At 61.2% G+C, this 18,506-nt stretch overlaps 1 long non-coding RNA gene across 6 annotated transcripts; it reads left to right on the forward strand.

The window, feature by feature from the left end:
- The first annotated feature begins 1,229 nt into the window (after nt 1-1,229).
- On the forward strand, nt 1,230-17,857 carry LOC126042259 (uncharacterized). Of its 6 annotated transcripts, none has more exons than XR_007507097.1 (3): nt 1,230-1,377; nt 8,666-8,742; nt 17,632-17,857. It is a non-coding gene; the product is annotated as an uncharacterized LOC126042259 (long non-coding RNA). The 6 variants fall into 6 exon arrangements; XR_007507094.1 differs by lacking the exon at nt 17,632-17,857 and adding an exon at nt 12,842-13,067; XR_007507098.1 differs by lacking the exon at nt 17,632-17,857 and adding an exon at nt 9,198-9,324.
- Nucleotides 17,858-18,506: the final 649 nt, after the last annotated feature.

Raw genomic sequence — 18,506 nt, forward strand, 5'->3', positions numbered from 1 at the left:
ACAGCTCCCTCTCACTGACACGTTCAGGGCATAGCCCCAACCACGTGGGACACAGTCCTGCTCCACTGCTGGGCTCAGTGTCCACCAATGGGCAGAGCAGGCTTCAAAATCGGCCTACACAGGTCCTCCCCAGCTCTGCCTCAGCCTTCCTCGCCTGCCAGGTGGGCAGGGAAAGGCTTTGTGGCATCACAGAGCCTTGCGTGGCATCAGCCTGTGACTCGTCACGTCAGCAACCCTTGCAAGCGCAGACACGCAGGGTGGCCACTCGGTTCTGGTGGTCACTGCCTGAACTCTGCTCGGGTTGACAGCCCAAGCCAGATTGCGCGTTGAGATTTTTTTCCTCAGAAGAGACCACGATGAGGCTCGGTCCAGTTCAATCCCTCACCACGGCTCTCTGCATGTTGCTTCTGTTCCCTGGTGGCCTTCAGCTTTGCACCCACGCCGACTGCTTCGTCGTCAGGATAGCAGTCCCTCCTGAAGACCTGAAGCAGCCAGCCGTTGTCGCTGAGAGCGTGGCCTCCGAATGGACCAGCACCATTGGCCTTCGCAGCCCCCGCAGCTGGACCAGGGTCAGGATGGACGTCGCTCCTGAGGGCCCGAAGCAACCGCCCGCTGTCGCCGACAGCATGGCCTCCGAATGGACCAGCTCCATTGGCCTTCGCAGCCCCCACGGCTGGACCAGGTTCAGGATGGCCGTCGCTCCTGAGGGCCTGAAGCAACTGCTCGCTGGCACAGAGAGCGTAGCCTCTGAGCTGCACTGCCCTCCGCGCCAGCTTTGGGACCACCTTGTCCAGCTGGACAGGACCTGGCAGCTTTGCAGGGCCTGGCAAATCCTGTGGCTGCTCCACGTGGTTTGGATTGCACTTTGCCGCTGGAGAAATGCGAAGAGACCCCAGGGACAGGTGAGCAATCGAGATCAGCCACACAGGAAGGGACGGGGTTGTGGGGAGCAGGGAACCACACCAGCCTTGGCCAAGAAGGCTTGCAGTCTAAACCCAAAACCCAGCGCGGGCAAGGAAGCCTCAGCAGGCCCCAAGAGCTCCTCTGCCTCTTCCCCAGGGACCCGCCAAGCCGCGGGGCGGAAACCCTCCAGTAGCCCCCAGCACAACACGGGGCCTGCCAGAGGTTTCCTCAGCCCAACGTGCCGCCCGGAGCAGTCCTGCGAGGCTGGAGTTCTTCCAGAGGAAGCCAAGCCCAGCAGGACACTTCTCGGCCCCCCAGGCCCCCACCTGCTTCATTGTGCCCCTGTCTCTCTCATTTCCAGGGAAGTGGACAGACGGCCTCAACTTCCGTGGGGACGGGCTGCCTGGGAAAGCACACCGTCTCCAACTACCAATTGCTCTGCCTAATGGAGGCCAAAATCGCCTTGCTGGTCAGGTGCCTGAGGCACATCCACCGCCTCCGCCTGAAAGAGCTCCGGCACCAGTACTTCAGCAAGGTGGCACAAGAAGAAGGTAAATAGAGGAGAGCCTTCTCTAGCTCCCCGTGCAACTCCAGCTAGAGCGTGCGCCCGGCGGCTTGGCAACGCAAGAGGCAGTGGTGCAAGCGGGTGCTGCTGTCCATGAAGGGTGGGACCTGTGGCAGGAGAGAACAGGCATCTGTGGCTGTGAGGTGCCCCACGGGTGCCCACAGCCCAGGAGTAGGGGCCCCCTGTCCGGGCAGGGTGCCCACGTCCCTGTGAGGTTCCCGGTGGGTGCCTGTGTCCCACTGAGGTGCCCGGTGCCTGCCCATGCCCCGGTGAGGTGTGTGGTGCTTGCTCCCCATGTCCCTGTAAGGTGGCAGTGGCCAGTGCCTGCCCATGACCCCTTGGGTTCCTTAGGCTTTAGGAAGAGGGGCAGGTGTTAGGAAGTGGGTGGATAACAATTCCAACTGTAGCGTTTTCATCCAGCTAACAGTGAATTCTCTTCAGGGTGGCAGCCAGCCGAAGGCTCGTGGGCCGAGGGCACCTCCGCTGACTCCGACCTCTCCTGCTAGCTGGAGGCCATTATCGCCCCGATGACCATGTTCCTGCATGCTGGCCACGGCCAGTGGGTGGCCACGTCCTGGCGGGTTGCCCGTGCCCACCCGGCACAACAGCCAACAGGCATTTGGCAACTCTCGGACGAAGACCCCTGGCGAGGGTCCCCTTTTCCGCCCTCCCAAAGGTGCTGCCAGGGTCCACCGGCATCCCGAAGGCCAGGGCTCCTCCCCGTGTCTCCAAAGGGGACAGCCAGACCGTGCCCGTGCAGCAGAGCCATCGGGGAAACTCGGCAAAACTCCTGCTGGGAGAAGCCTGCTTTCTCCACCTTCCGGCACTCTTCAGACCAATAAAGTTTACTGTTCCTGTAGCACGTGTCCTTTTGGTACCGAGGGGATCCAGGGAAGCGGGAACATGAAAGGCAGTGGCGGGGGTCGGGCTGCTGCATGCGGGCTTGCGGAGCACGTGCTCCAGGAGAAGCGGGAAAGCTGGGGTGAGAGAGAACGGGCATCCGTGGCTGTGAGGTGCCCTGGGGTGCCCACGTTCCAGGGGGAGGGCCCCGCATCCCGGCAGGGGGCCCATGTCCCACGGAGGTTCCCAGGGGGTGCCCATGTCTCAGCGAGATCCCTGGTGGATGCTCGTGTGCCAGGAAGGTGGCAGTGGCAGCTGCATGCCCGGGGCCCCGTGGGTCCTGTCCCTCCAGGAATAATCCTAGGCTAATCGCACTCCTCGCTCTCGACGGTTAAGAGCACCCGCGCGCGGCAGCGCTGGCTGGGAAACACGGCAAAACTCCTGCCGAAGAGCACCCGACCGTCTTCATTTACTAGCACGCTCCAGACCTACAAAATGTAGGCACGCGTCACGTGAAAAGCGAGACGTTTTCCTACTGACCCACGTACTGCCCATCTCTGGGGAAGGAAGGTGCTGGGCTTTCTTTTAAGATTCTCGCCTGGTGAGGCGCACGGCCATTTCTGTCTCGGTACCCAGCAGTAGCGCGAGGGAGAAAACAGCAGGCCTCTGCAGGGTGAGAGTTAAGTTGGGTCAATCACGAAAGAGAAAGAATGAAATGCCTTGCTGCCAAGCGTGGCGTTTTGGCCCGTGCGCTTCTCTCTTTTGAGCAGAGGTGACTGTGGCCGCAGATGTACACGATTCTCTGATCGGACAGCTGGACGGCAGCCAGGTGGCCGGGGGAGAAAGCCAGCCTCGTAAGGACCGTCGGGGAGCACCCAACGGATGCTGGTCCCGGCTTTAATCCCCTACAACGGTCAGATCCGAGTAGCATTTCGATATTCAACACAGGAGAAGGGATCAAGCTGGCACCAAATCACCTCCCAGCTGGACCCGGAGCACGGTGGCCCACCGGTGCCATCTACCAAGGCCTTCCAGGAGCCCAGTGCGGGCACAGAAGGGTCGTGCTTGTGACTAAGGAGGCCAACAGCAGGAGCGCCTTTGCATTTCTTCGTGCTGAAAATACTTCACCATTCACGGAAGGGCTGCGGTTGGGAGGCACCTCTGGAGGTCAGTTTGTCCGACCCCCTGCTCCGGCAGGGTTAGGATTTTTGTCAAAGTGAGTGCATTTTTGGCTTTCCTCTTAACACGGGCTGCCACTTAGCCCCCAAGAGGATTTTGAGCTGAACCGTGTCACGGCTGCCCGGCTGCTGAACGCAGCTTGGGTAGAGCTCTGGGCACAGCTCCCTCTCACTGACACGTTCAGGGCATAGCCCCAACCACATGGGACACAGTCCTGCTCCACTGCTGGGCTCAGTGTCCACCAATGGGCACAGCAGGCTTCAAAATCGGCCTACACAGGTCCTCCCCAGCTCTGCCTCAGCCTTCCTCGCCTGCCAGGTGGGCAGGGAAAGGCTTTGTGGCATCACAGAGCCTTGCGTGGCATCAGCCTGTGACTCGTCACGTCAGCAACCCTTGCAAGCGCAGACACGCAGGGTGGCCACTCGGTTCTGGTGGTCACTGCCTGAACTCTGCTCGGGTTGACAGCCCAAGCCAGATTGCGCGTTGAGATTTTTTTCCTCAGAAGAGACCACGATGAGGCTCGGTCCAGTTCAATCCCTCACCACGGCTCTCTGCATGTTGCTTCTGTTCCCTGGTGGCCTTCAGCTTTGCACCCACGCCGACTGCTTCGTCGTCAGGATAGCAGTCCCTCCTGAAGACCTGAAGCAGCCAGCCGTTGTCGCTGAGAGCGTGGCCTCCGAATGGACCAGCACCATTGGCCTTCGCAGCCCCCGCAGCTGGACCAGGGTCAGGATGGACGTCGCTCCTGAGGGCCCGAAGCAACCGCCCGCTGTCGCCGACAGCATGGCCTCCGAATGGACCAGCTCCATTGGCCTTCGCAGCCCCCACGGCTGGACCAGGTTCAGGATGGCCGTCGCTCCTGAGGGCCTGAAGCAACTGCTCGCTGGCACAGAGAGCGTAGCCTCTGAGCTGCACTGCCCTCCGCGCCAGCTTTGGGACCACCTTGTCCAGCTGGACAGGACCTGGCAGCTTTGCAGGGCCTGGCAAATCCTGTGGCTGCTCCACGTGGTTTGGATTGCACTTTGCCGCTGGAGAAATGCGAAGAGACCCCAGGGACAGGTGAGCAATCGAGATCAGCCACACAGGAAGGGACGGGGTTGTGGGGAGCAGGGAACCACACCAGCCTTGGCCAAGAAGGCTTGCAGTCTAAACCCAAAACCCAGCGCGGGCAAGGAAGCCTCAGCAGGCCCCAAGAGCTCCTCTGCCTCTTCCCCAGGGACCCGCCAAGCCGCGGGGCGGAAACCCTCCAGTAGCCCCCAGCACAACACGGGGCCTGCCAGAGGTTTCCTCAGCCCAACGTGCCGCCCGGAGCAGTCCTGCGAGGCTGGAGTTCTTCCAGAGGAAGCCAAGCCCAGCAGGACACTTCTCGGCCCCCCAGGCCCCCACCTGCTTAATTGTGCCCCTGTCTCTCTCATTTCCAGGGAAGTGGACAGACGGCCTCAACTTCCGTGGGGACGGGCTGCCTGGGAAAGCACACCGTCTCCAACTACCAATTGCTCTGCCTAATGGAGGCCAAAATCGCCTTGCTGGTCAGGTGCCTGAGGCACATCCACCGCCTCCGCCTGAAAGAGCTCCGGCACCAGTACTCCAGCAAGGTGGCACAAGAAGAAGGTAAATAGAGGAGAGCCTTCTCTAGCTCCCCGTGCAACTCCAGCTAGAGCGTGCGCCCGGCGGCTTGGCAACGCAAGAGGCAGTGGTGCAAGCGGGTGCTGCTGTCCATGAAGGGTGGGACCTGTGGCAGGAGAGAACAGGCATCTGTGGCTGTGAGGTGCCCCACGGGTGCCCACAGCCCAGGAGTAGGGGCCCCCTGTCCGGGCAGGGTGCCCACGTCCCTGTGAGGTTCCCGGTGGGTGCCTGTGTCCCACTGAGGTGCCCGGTGCCTGCCCATGCCCCAGTGAGGTGTGTGGTGCTTGCTCCCCATGTCCCTGTAAGGTGGCAGTGGCCAGTGCCTGCCCATGACCCCTTGGGTTCCTTAGGCTTTAGGAAGAGGGGCAGGTGTTAGGAAGTGGGTGGATAACAATTCCAACTGTAGCGTTTTCATCCAGCTAACAGTGAATTCTCTTCAGGGTGGCAGCCAGCCGAAGGCTCGTGGGCCGAGGGCACCTCCGCTGACTCCGACCTCTCCTGCTAGCTGGAGGCCATTATCGCCCCGATGACCATGTTCCTGCATGCTGGCCACGGCCAGTGGGTGGCCACGTCCTGGCGGGTTGCCCGTGCCCACCCGGCACAACAGCCAACAGGCATTTGGCAACTCTCGGACGAAGACCCCTGGCGAGGGTCCCCTTTTCCGCCCTCCCAAAGGTGCTGCCAGGGTCCACCGGCATCCCGAAGGCCAGGGCTCCTCCCCGTGTCTCCAAAGGGGACAGCCAGACCGTGCCCGTGCAGCAGAGCCATCGGGGAAACTCGGCAAAACTCCTGCTGGGAGAAGCCTGCTTTCTCCACCTTCCGGCACTCTTCAGACCAATAAAGTTTACTGTTCCTGTAGCACGTGTCCTTTTGGTACCGAGGGGATCCAGGGAAGCGGGAACATGAAAGGCAGTGGCGGGGGTCGGGCTGCTGCATGCGGGCTTGCGGAGCACGTGCTCCAGGAGAAGCGGGAAAGCTGGGGTGAGAGAGAACGGGCATCCGTGGCTGTGAGGTGCCCTGGGGTGCCCACGTTCCAGGGGGAGGGCCCCGCATCCCGGCAGGGGGCCCATGTCCCACGGAGGTTCCCAGGGGGTGCCCATGTCTCAGCGAGATCCCTGGTGGATGCTCGTGTGCCAGGAAGGTGGCAGTGGCAGCTGCATGCCCGGGGCCCCGTGGGTCCTGTCCCTCCAGGAATAATCCTAGGCTAATCGCACTCCTCGCTCTCGACGGTTAAGAGCACCCGCGCGCGGCAGCGCTGGCTGGGAAACACGGCAAAACTCCTGCCGAAGAGCACCCGACCGTCTTCATTTACTAGCACGCTCCAGACCTACAAAATGTAGGCACGCGTCACGTGAAAAGCGAGACGTTTTCCTACTGACCCACGTACTGCCCATCTCTGGGGAAGGAAGGTGCTGGGCTTTCTTTTAAGATTCTCGCCTGGTGAGGCGCACGGCCATTTCTGTCTCGGTACCCAGCAGTAGCGCGAGGGAGAAAACAGCAGGCCTCTGCAGGGTGAGAGTTAAGTTGGGTCAATCACGAAAGAGAAAGAATGAAATGCCTTGCTGCCAAGCGTGGCGTTTTGGCCCGTGCGCTTCTCTCTTTTGAGCAGAGGTGACTGTGGCCGCAGATGTACACGATTCTCTGATCGGACAGCTGGACGGCAGCCAGGTGGCCGGGGGAGAAAGCCAGCCTCGTAAGGACCGTCGGGGAGCACCCAACGGATGCTGGTCCCGGCTTTAATCCCCTACAACGGTCAGATCCGAGTAGCATTTCGATATTCAACACAGGAGAAGGGATCAAGCTGGCACCAAATCACCTCCCAGCTGGACCCGGAGCACGGTGGCCCACCGGTGCCATCTACCAAGGCCTTCCAGGAGCCCAGTGCGGGCACAGAAGGGTCGTGCTTGTGACTAAGGAGGCCAACAGCAGGAGCGCCTTTGCATTTCTTCGTGCTGAAAATACTTCACCATTCACGGAAGGGCTGCGGTTGGGAGGCACCTCTGGAGGTCAGTTTGTCCGACCCCCTGCTCCGGCAGGGTTAGGATTTTTGTCAAAGTGAGTGCATTTTTGGCTTTCCTCTTAACACGGGCTGCCACTTAGCCCCCAAGAGGATTTTGAGCTGAACCGTGTCACGGCTGCCCGGCTGCTGAACGCAGCTTGGGTAGAGCTCTGGGCACAGCTCCCTCTCACTGACACGTTCAGGGCATAGCCCCAACCACGTGGGACACAGTCCTGCTCCACTGCTGGGCTCAGTGTCCACCAATGGGCAGAGCAGGCTTCAAAATCGGCCTACACAGGTCCTCCCCAGCTCTGCCTCAGCCTTCCTCGTCTGCCAGGTGGGCAGGGAAAGGCTTTGTGGCATCACAGAGCCTTGCGTGGCATCAGCCTGTGACTCGTCACGTCAGCAACCCTTGCAAGCGCAGACACGCAGGGTGGCCACTCGGTTCTGGTGGTCACTGCCTGAACTCTGCTCGGGTTGACAGCCCAAGCCAGATTGCGCGTTGAGATTTTTTTCCTCAGAAGAGACCACGATGAGGCTCGGTCCAGTTCAATCCCTCACCACGGCTCTCTGCATGTTGCTTCTGTTCCCTGGTGGCCTTCAGCTTTGCACCCACGCCGACTGCTTCGTCGTCAGGATAGCAGTCCCTCCTGAAGACCTGAAGCAGCCAGCCGTTGTCGCTGAGAGCGTGGCCTCCGAATGGACCAGCACCATTGGCCTTCGCAGCCCCCGCAGCTGGACCAGGGTCAGGATGGACGTCGCTCCTGAGGGCCCGAAGCAACCGCCCGCTGTCGCCGACAGCATGGCCTCCGAATGGACCAGCTCCATTGGCCTTCGCAGCCCCCACGGCTGGACCAGGTTCAGGATGGCCGTCGCTCCTGAGGGCCTGAAGCAACTGCTCGCTGGCACAGAGAGCGTAGCCTCTGAGCTGCACTGCCCTCCGCGCCAGCTTTGGGACCACCTTGTCCAGCTGGACAGGACCTGGCAGCTTTGCAGGGCCTGGCAAATCCTGTGGCTGCTCCACGTGGTTTGGATTGCACTTTGCCGCTGGAGAAATGCGAAGAGACCCCAGGGACAGGTGAGCAATCGAGATCAGCCACACAGGAAGGGACGGGGTTGTGGGGAGCAGGGAACCACACCAGCCTTGGCCAAGAAGGCTTGCAGTCTAAACCCAAAACCCAGCGCGGGCAAGGAAGCCTCAGCAGGCCCCAAGAGCTCCTCTGCCTCTTCCCCAGGGACCCGCCAAGCCGCGGGGCGGAAACCCTCCAGTAGCCCCCAGCACAACACGGGGCCTGCCAGAGGTTTCCTCAGCCCAACGTGCCGCCCGGAGCAGTCCTGCGAGGCTGGAGTTCTTCCAGAGGAAGCCAAGCCCAGCAGGACACTTCTCGGCCCCCCAGGCCCCCACCTGCTTAATTGTGCCCCTGTCTCTCTCATTTCCAGGGAAGTGGACAGACGGCCTCAACTTCCGTGGGGACGGGCTGCCTGGGAAAGCACACCGTCTCCAACTACCAATTGCTCTGCCTAATGGAGGCCAAAATCGCCTTGATGGTCAGGTGCCTGAGGCATATCCACCGCCTCCGCCTGAAAGAGCTCCGGCACCAGTACTCCAGCAAGGTGGCACAAGAAGAAGGTAAATAGAGGAGAGCCTTCTCTAGCTCCCCGTGCAACTCCAGCTAGAGCGTGCGCCCGGCGGCTTGGCAACGCAAGAGGCAGTGGTGCAAGCGGGTGCTGCTGTCCATGAAGGGTGGGACCTGTGGCAGGAGAGAACAGGCATCTGTGGCTGTGAGGTGCCCCACGGGTGCCCACAGCCCAGGAGTAGGGGCCCCCTGTCCGGGCAGGGTGCCCACGTCCCTGTGAGGTTCCCGGTGGGTGCCTGTGTCCCACTGAGGTGCCCGGTGCCTGCCCATGCCCCAGTGAGGTGTGTGGTGCTTGCTCCCCATGTCCCTGTAAGGTGGCAGTGGCCAGTGCCTGCCCATGACCCCTTGGGTTCCTTAGGCTTTAGGAAGAGGGGCAGGTGTTAGGAAGTGGGTGGATAACAATTCCAACTGTAGCGTTTTCATCCAGCTAACAGTGAATTCTCTTCAGGGTGGCAGCCAGCCGAAGGCTCGTGGGCCGAGGGCACCTCCGCTGACTCCGACCTCTCCTGCTAGCTGGAGGCCATTATCGCCCCGATGACCATGTTCCTGCATGCTGGCCACGGCCAGTGGGTGGCCACGTCCTGGCGGGTTGCCCGTGCCCACCCGGCACAACAGCCAACAGGCATTTGGCAACTCTCGGACGAAGACCCCTGGCGAGGGTCCCCTTTTCCGCCCTCCCAAAGGTGCTGCCAGGGTCCACCGGCATCCCGAAGGCCAGGGCTCCTCCCCGTGTCTCCAAAGGGGACAGCCAGACCGTGCCCGTGCAGCAGAGCCATCGGGGAAACTCGGCAAAACTCCTGCTGGGAGAAGCCTGCTTTCTCCACCTTCCGGCACTCTTCAGACCAATAAAGTTTACTGTTCCTGTAGCACGTGTCCTTTTGGTACCGAGGGGATCCAGGGAAGCGGGAACATGAAAGGCAGTGGCGGGGGTCGGGCTGCTGCATGCGGGCTTGCGGAGCACGTGCTCCAGGAGAAGCGGGAAAGCTGGGGTGAGAGAGAACGGGCATCCGTGGCTGTGAGGTGCCCTGGGGTGCCCACGTTCCAGGGGGAGGGCCCCGCATCCCGGCAGGGGGCCCATGTCCCACGGAGGTTCCCAGGGGGTGCCCATGTCTCAGCGAGATCCCTGGTGGATGCTCGTGTGCCAGGAAGGTGGCAGTGGCAGCTGCATGCCCGGGGCCCCGTGGGTCCTGTCCCTCCAGGAATAATCCTAGGCTAATCGCACTCCTCGCTCTCGACGGTTAAGAGCACCCGCGCGCGGCAGCGCTGGCTGGGAAACACGGCAAAACTCCTGCCGAAGAGCACCCGACCGTCTTCATTTACTAGCACGCTCCAGACCTACAAAATGTAGGCACGCGTCACGTGAAAAGCGAGACGTTTTCCTACTGACCCACGTACTGCCCATCTCTGGGGAAGGAAGGTGCTGGGCTTTCTTTTAAGATTCTCGCCTGGTGAGGCGCACGGCCATTTCTGTCTCGGTACCCAGCAGTAGCGCGAGGGAGAAAACAGCAGGCCTCTGCAGGGTGAGAGTTAAGTTGGGTCAATCACGAAAGAGAAAGAATGAAATGCCTTGCTGCCAAGCGTGGCGTTTTGGCCCGTGCGCTTCTCTCTTTTGAGCAGAGGTGACTGTGGCCGCAGATGTACACGATTCTCTGATCGGACAGCTGGACGGCAGCCAGGTGGCCGGGGGAGAAAGCCAGCCTCGTAAGGACCGTCGGGGAGCACCCAACGGATGCTGGTCCCGGCTTTAATCCCCTACAACGGTCAGATCCGAGTAGCATTTCGATATTCAACACAGGAGAAGGGATCAAGCTGGCACCAAATCACCTCCCAGCTGGACCCGGAGCACGGTGGCCCACCGGTGCCATCTACCAAGGCCTTCCAGGAGCCCAGTGCGGGCACAGAAGGGTCGTGCTTGTGACTAAGGAGGCCAACAGCAGGAGCGCCTTTGCATTTCTTCGTGCTGAAAATACTTCACCATTCACGGAAGGGCTGCGGTTGGGAGGCACCTCTGGAGGTCAGTTTGTCCGACCCCCTGCTCCGGCAGGGTTAGGATTTTTGTCAAAGTGAGTGCATTTTTGGCTTTCCTCTTAACACGGGCTGCCACTTAGCCCCCAAGAGGATTTTGAGCTGAACCGTGTCACGGCTGCCCGGCTGCTGAACGCAGCTTGGGTAGAGCTCTGGGCACAGCTCCCTCTCACTGACACGTTCAGGGCATAGCCCCAACCACGTGGGACACAGTCCTGCTCCACTGCTGGGCTCAGTGTCCACCAATGGGCAGAGCAGGCTTCAAAATCGGCCTACACAGGTCCTCCCCAGCTCTGCCTCAGCCTTCCTCGCCTGCCAGGTGGGCAGGGAAAGGCTTTGTGGCATCACAGAGCCTTGCGTGGCATCAGCCTGTGACTCGTCACGTCAGCAACCCTTGCAAGCGCAGACACGCAGGGTGGCCACTCGGTTCTGGTGGTCACTGCCTGAACTCTGCTCGGGTTGACAGCCCAAGCCAGATTGCGCGTTGAGATTTTTTTCCTCAGAAGAGACCACGATGAGGCTCGGTCCAGTTCAATCCCTCACCACGGCTCTCTGCATGTTGCTTCTGTTCCCTGGTGGCCTTCAGCTTTGCACCCACGCCGACTGCTTCGTCGTCAGGATAGCAGTCCCTCCTGAAGACCTGAAGCAGCCAGCCGTTGTCGCTGAGAGCGTGGCCTCCGAATGGACCAGCACCATTGGCCTTCGCAGCCCCCGCAGCTGGACCAGGGTCAGGATGGACGTCGCTCCTGAGGGCCCGAAGCAACCGCCCGCTGTCGCCGACAGCATGGCCTCCGAATGGACCAGCTCCATTGGCCTTCGCAGCCCCCACGGCTGGACCAGGTTCAGGATGGCCGTCGCTCCTGAGGGCCTGAAGCAACTGCTCGCTGGCACAGAGAGCGTAGCCTCTGAGCTGCACTGCCCTCCGCGCCAGCTTTGGGACCACCTTGTCCAGCTGGACAGGACCTGGCAGCTTTGCAGGGCCTGGCAAATCCTGTGGCTGCTCCACGTGGTTTGGATTGCACTTTGCCGCTGGAGAAATGCGAAGAGACCCCAGGGACAGGTGAGCAATCGAGATCAGCCACACAGGAAGGGACGGGGTTGTGGGGAGCAGGGAACCACACCAGCCTTGGCCAAGAAGGCTTGCAGTCTAAACCCAAAACCCAGCACGGGCAAGGAAGCCTCAGCAGGCCCCAAGAGCTCCTCTGCCTCTTCCCCAGGGACCCGCCAAGCCGCGGGGCTGAAACCCTCCAGTAGCCCCCAGCACAACACGGGGCCTGCCAGAGGTTTCCTCAGCCCAACGTGCCGCCCGGAGCAGTCCTGCGAGGCTGGAGTTCTTCCAGAGGAAGCCAAGCCCAGCAGGACACTTCTCGGCCCCCCAGGCCCCCACCTGCTTCATTGTGCCCCTGTCTCTCTCATTTCCAGGGAAGTGGACAGACGGCCTCAACTTCCGTGGGGACGGGCTGCCTGGGAAAGCACACCGTCTCCAACTACCAATTGCTCTGCCTAATGGAGGCCAAAATCGCCTTGATGGTCAGGTGCCTGAGGCATATCCACCGCCTCCGCCTGAAAGAGCTCCGGCACCAGTACTTCAGCAAGGTGGCACAAGAAGAAGGTAAATAGAGGAGAGCCTTCTCTAGCTCCCCGTGCAACTCCAGCTAGAGCGTGCGCCCGGCGGCTTGGCAACGCAAGAGGCAGTGGTGCAAGCGGGTGCTGCTGTCCATGAAGGGTGGGACCTGTGGCAGGAGAGAACAGGCATCTGTGGCTGTGAGGTGCCCCACGGGTGCCCACAGCCCAGGAGTAGGGGCCCCCTGTCCGGGCAGGGTGCCCACGTCCCTGTGAGGTTCCCGGTGGGTGCCTGTGTCCCACTGAGGTGCCCGGTGCCTGCCCATGCCCCGGTGAGGTGTGTGGTGCTTGCTCCCCATGTCCCTGTAAGGTGGCAGTGGCCAGTGCCTGCCCATGACCCCTTGGGTTCCTTAGGCTTTAGGAAGAGGGGCAGGTGTTAGGAAGTGGGTGGATAACAATTCCAACTGTAGCGTTTTCATCCAGCTAACAGTGAATTCTCTTCAGGGTGGCAGCCAGCCGAAGGCTCGTGGGCCGAGGGCACCTCCACTGACTCCGACCTCTCCTGCTAGCTGGAGGCCATTATCGCCCCGATGACCATGTTCCTGCATGCTGGCCACGGCCAGTGGGTGGCCACGTCCTGGCGGGTTGCCCGTGCCCACCCGGCACAACAGCCAACAGGCATTTGGCAACTCTCGGACGAAGACCCCTGGCGAGGGTCCCCTTTTCCGCCCTCCCAAAGGTGCTGCCAGGGTCCACCGGCATCCCGAAGGCCAGGGCTCCTCCCCGTGTCTCCAAAGGGGACAGCCAGACCGTGCCCGTGCAGCAGAGCCATCGGGGAAACTCGGCAAAACTCCTGCTGGGAGAAGCCTGCTTTCTCCACCTTCCGGCACTCTTCAGACCAATAAAGTTTACTGTTCCTGTAGCACGTGTCCTTTTGGTACCGAGGGGATCCAGGGAAGCGGGAACATGAAAGGCAGTGGCGGGGGTCGGGCTGCTGCATGCGGGCTTGCGGAGCACGTGCTCCAGGAGAAGCGGGAAAGCTGGGGTGAGAGAGAACGGGCATCCGTGGCTGTGAGGTGCCCTGGGGTGCCCACGTTCCAGGGGGAGGGCCCCGCATCCCGGCAGGGGGCCCATGTCCCACGGAGGTTCCCAGGGGGTGCCCATGTCTCAGCGAGATCCCTGGTGGATGCTCGTGTGCCAGGAAGGTGGCAGTGGCAGCTGCATGCCCGGGGCCCCGTGGGTCCTGTCCCTCCAGGAATAATCCTAGGCTAATCGCACTCCTCGCTCTCGACGGTTAAGAGCACCCGCGCGCGGCAGCGCTGGCTGGGAAACACGGCAAAACTCCTGCCGAAGAGCACCCGACCGTCTTCATTTACTAGCACGCTCCAGACCTACAAAATGTAGGCACGCGTCACGTGAAAAGCGAGACGTTTTCCTACTGACCCACGTACTGCCCATCTCTGGGGAAGGAAGGTGCTGGGCTTTCTTTTAAGATTCTCGCCTGGTGAGGCGCACGGCCATTTCTGTCTCGGTACCCAGCAGTAGCGCGAGGGAGAAAACAGCAGGCCTCTGCAGGGTGAGAGTTAAGTTGGGTCAATCACGAAAGAGAAAGAATGAAATGCCTTGCTGCCAAGCGTGGCGTTTTGGCCCGTGCGCTTCTCTCTTTTGAGCAGAGGTGACTGTGGCCGCAGATGTACACGATTCTCTGATCGGACAGCTGGACGGCAGCCAGGTGGCCGGGGGAGAAAGCCAGCCTCGTAAGGACCGTCGGGGAGCACCCAACGGATGCTGGTCCCGGCTTTAATCCCCTACAACGGTCAGATCCGAGTAGCATTTCGATATTCAACACAGGAGAAGGGATCAAGCTGGCACCAAATCACCTCCCAGCTGGACCCGGAGCACGGTGGCCCACCGGTGCCATCTACCAAGGTGTGATGGGTTAACCCTGGCTGAACACCAGGTGCCCACCAAAGCCGTTCTATCACTCCCCCATCCTCAGCTGGATAGGGGAGAGAAAATATAACAAAAGGCTCGCGGGTCGAGATAAGGACAGGAGAGATCATTCACTGTTACCGTCACGGGCAAAACAGACTCAATTTGCAAAACTAACTCAATTTATTACAAATCAACCAGAGCAAGGTAATGAGAAGTAAAATGAAATCTCAGAACACCTTCCCACCACCCCTCCCTTCTTCCCGGGCACAACTACCCTCCCGGATTTCACCACCAAGCCCCCCCAGCGGCACAGGGGGACAGGGATGGGGGTTTATGGTCATCACACGTTATTTTCTGCCGCTTCACCTCCTCAGGACGAGGGCTGATCACACTCTTCCCCTGCTCCAGCGTGGGGTCCCACCCACGGGAGACAGTCCTCCACGAACTCCTCCAACGTGGGCCATTCCCACGGGCTGCAGTTCTTCACGAACTGCTCCAGCATGGGTCCATTCCACGGTGTGCAGTTCTTCAGGAGCACACTGCTCCAGCGCGGGTCCCCCACGGGGTCACAAGTCCTGCCAGAAAACCTGCTCCGTGGGCTCCTCTCTCCACAGATCCGCAGGTCCTGCCAGGAGCCTGCTCCAGCGCGGGGTTCCCACGGGATCACAGCCTCCTTCGGGAACCCACCTGCTCCGGCGTGGGGTCCTCCACGGGCTACAGGTGGATATCTGCTCCACCGTGGACCTCCCTGGACTGCAGGGGGACAGCCTGCCTCACCAGGGTCTTCCCCACGGGCTGCAGGGGAATCTTCGCTCCAGCGCCTGGAGCATCTCCTCCCCCTCCTTCTTCACTGACCTTGGTGTCCGCAGGCTTGTTTCTCTTACATGTTCTCACTCCTCACTCCGGCGGCAGTTTCTCCCCGTCCCAACTTTTTTTTCCTTCTTAAAAATGTTATCTCAGAGGCGTTACCACTATCACTGATTGGCTCGGCCTTGGCCAGCAGCAGGTCCGTCTTAGAGCCGGCTGGTATGGGCTTGCTCTCTCTCGAACACAGGGGAAGCTTCCAGCAGTTTCTTACAGAAGCCACCCCTGTAACCCCCCCTGCTACCAAAACCTTGCCAAACAAAACCAATACACAAGGCCTTCCAGGAGCCCAGTGCGGGCACAGAAGGGTCGTGCTTGTGACTAAGGAGGCCAACAGCAGGAGCGCCTTTGCATTTCTTCGTGCTGAAAATACTTCACCATTCACGGAAGGGCTGCGGTTGGGAGGCACCTCTGGAGGTCAGTTTGTCCGACCCCCTGCTCCGGCAGGGTTAGGATTTTTGTCAAAGTGAGTGCATTTTTGGCTTTCCTCTTAACACGGGCTGCCACTTAGCCCCCAAGAGGATTTTGAGCTGAACCGTGTCACGGCTGCCCGGCTGCTGAACGCAGCTTGGGTAGAGCTCTGGGCACAGCTCCCTCTCACTGACACGTTCAGGGCATAGCCCCAACCACGTGGGACACAGTCCTGCTCCACTGCTGGGCTCAGTGTCCACCAATGGGCAGAGCAGGCTTCAAAATCGGCCTACACAGGTCCTCCCCAGCTCTGCCTCAGCCTTCCTCGCCTGCCAGGTGGGCAGGGAAAGGCTTTGTGGCATCACAGAGCCTTGCGTGGCATCAGCCTGTGACTCGTCACGTCAGCAACCCTTGCAAGCGCAGACACGCAGGGTGGCCACTCGGTTCTGGTGGTCACTGCCTGAACTCTGCTCGGGTTGACAGCCCAAGCCAGATTGCGCGTTGAGATTTTTTTCCTCAGAAGAGACCACGATGAGGCTCGGTCCAGTTCAATCCCTCACCACGGCTCTCTGCATGTTGCTTCTGTTCCCTGGTGGCCTTCAGCTTTGCACCCACGCCGACTGCTTCGTCGTCAGGATAGCAGTCCCTCCTGAAGACCTGAAGCAGCCAGCCGTTGTCGCTGAGAGCGTGGCCTCCGAATGGACCAGCACCATTGGCCTTCGCAGCCCCCGCAGCTGGACCAGGGTCAGGATGGACGTCGCTCCTGAGGGCCCGAAGCAACCGCCCGCTGTCGCCGACAGCATGGCCTCCGAATGGACCAGCTCCATTGGCCTTCGCAGCCCCCACGGCTGGACCAGGTTCAGGATGGCCGTCGCTCCTGAGGGCCTGAAGCAACTGCTCGCTGGCACAGAGAGCGTAGCCTCTGAGCTGCACTGCCCTCCGCGCCAGCTTTGGGACCACCTTGTCCAGCTGGACAGGACCTGGCAGCTTTGCAGGGCCTGGCAAATCCTGTGGCTGCTCCACGTGGTTTGGATTGCACTTTGCCGCTGGAGAAATGCGAAGAGACCCCAGGGACAGGTGAGCAATCGAGATCAGCCACACAGGAAGGGACGGGGTTGTGGGGAGCAGGGAACCACACCAGCCTTGGCCAAGAAGGCTTGCAGTCTAAACCCAAAACCCAGCACGGGCAAGGAAGCCTCAGCAGGCCCCAAGAGCTCCTCTGCCTCTTCCCCAGGGACCCGCCAAGCCGCGGGGCTGAAACCCTCCAGTAGCCCCCAGCACAACACGGGGCCTGCCAGAGGTTTCCTCAGCCCAACGTGCCGCCCGGAGCAGTCCTGCGAGGCTGGAGTTCTTCCAGAGGAAGCCAAGCCCAGCAGGACACTTCTCGGCCCCCCAGGCCCCCACCTGCTTCATTGTGCCCCTGTCTCTCTCATTTCCAGGGAAGTGGACAGACGGCCTCAACTTCCGTGGGGACGGGCTGCCTGGGAAAGCACACCGTCTCCAACTACCAATTGCTCTGCCTAATGGAGGCCAAAATCGCCTTGATGGTCAGGTGCCTGAGGCATATCCACCGCCTCCGCCTGAAAGAGCTCCGGCACCAGTACTTCAGCAAGGTGGCACAAGAAGAAGGTAAATAGAGGAGAGCCTTCTCTAGCTCCCCGTGCAACTCCAGCTAGAGCGTGCGCCCGGCGGCTTGGCAACGCAAGAGGCAGTGGTGCAAGCGGGTGCTGCTGTCCATGAAGGGTGGGACCTGTGGCAGGAGAGAACAGGCATCTGTGGCTGTGAGGTGCCCCACGGGTGCCCACAGCCCAGGAGTAGGGGCCCCCTGTCCGGGCAGGGTGCCCACGTCCCTGTGAGGTTCCCGGTGGGTGCCTGTGTCCCACTGAGGTGCCCGGTGCCTGCCCATGCCCCGGTGAGGTGTGTGGTGCTTGCTCCCCATGTCCCTGTAAGGTGGCAGTGGCCAGTGCCTGCCCATGACCCCTTGGGTTCCTTAGGCTTTAGGAAGAGGGGCAGGTGTTAGGAAGTGGGTGGATAACAATTCCAACTGTAGCGTTTTCATCCAGCTAACAGTGAATTCTCTTCAGGGTGGCAGCCAGCCGAAGGCTCGTGGGCCGAGGGCACCTCCGCTGACTCCGACCTCTCCTGCTAGCTGGAGGCCATTATCGCCCCGATGACCATGTTCCTGCATGCTGGCCACGGCCAGTGGGTGGCCACGTCCTGGCGGGTTGCCCGTGCCCACCCGGCACAACAGCCAACAGGCATTTGGCAACTCTCGGACGAAGACCCCTGGCGAGGGTCCCCTTTTCCGCCCTCCCAAAGGTGCTGCCAGGGTCCACCGGCATCCCGAAGGCCAGGGCTCCTCCCCGTGTCTCCAAAGGGGACAGCCAGACCGTGCCCGTGCAGCAGAGCCATCGGGGAAACTCGGCAAAACTCCTGCTGGGAGAAGCCTGCTTTCTCCACCTTCCGGCACTCTTCAGACCAATAAAGTTTACTGTTCCTGTAGCACGTGTCCTTTTGGTACCGAGGGGATCCAGGGAAGCGGGAACATGAAAGGCAGTGGCGGGGGTCGGGCTGCTGCATGCGGGCTTGCGGAGCACGTGCTCCAGGAGAAGCGGGAAAGCTGGGGTGAGAGAGAACGGGCATCCGTGGCTGTGAGGTGCCCTGGGGTGCCCACGTTCCAGGGGGAGGGCCCCGCATCCCGGCAGGGGGCCCATGTCCCACGGAGGTTCCCAGGGGGTGCCCATGTCTCAGCGAGATCCCTGGTGGATGCTCGTGTGCCAGGAAGGTGGCAGTGGCAGCTGCATGCCCGGGGCCCCGTGGGTCCTGTCCCTCCAGGAATAATCCTAGGCTAATCGCACTCCTCGCTCTCGACGGTTAAGAGCACCCGCGCGCGGCAGCGCTGGCTGGGAAACACGGCAAAACTCCTGCCGAAGAGCACCCGACCGTCTTCATTTACTAG

Source organism: Accipiter gentilis, chromosome 8 (genome assembly GCF_929443795.1).
Source record: "Accipiter gentilis chromosome 8, bAccGen1.1, whole genome shotgun sequence".
Lineage (NCBI taxonomy): Eukaryota > Metazoa > Chordata > Aves > Accipitriformes > Accipitridae > Astur > Astur gentilis.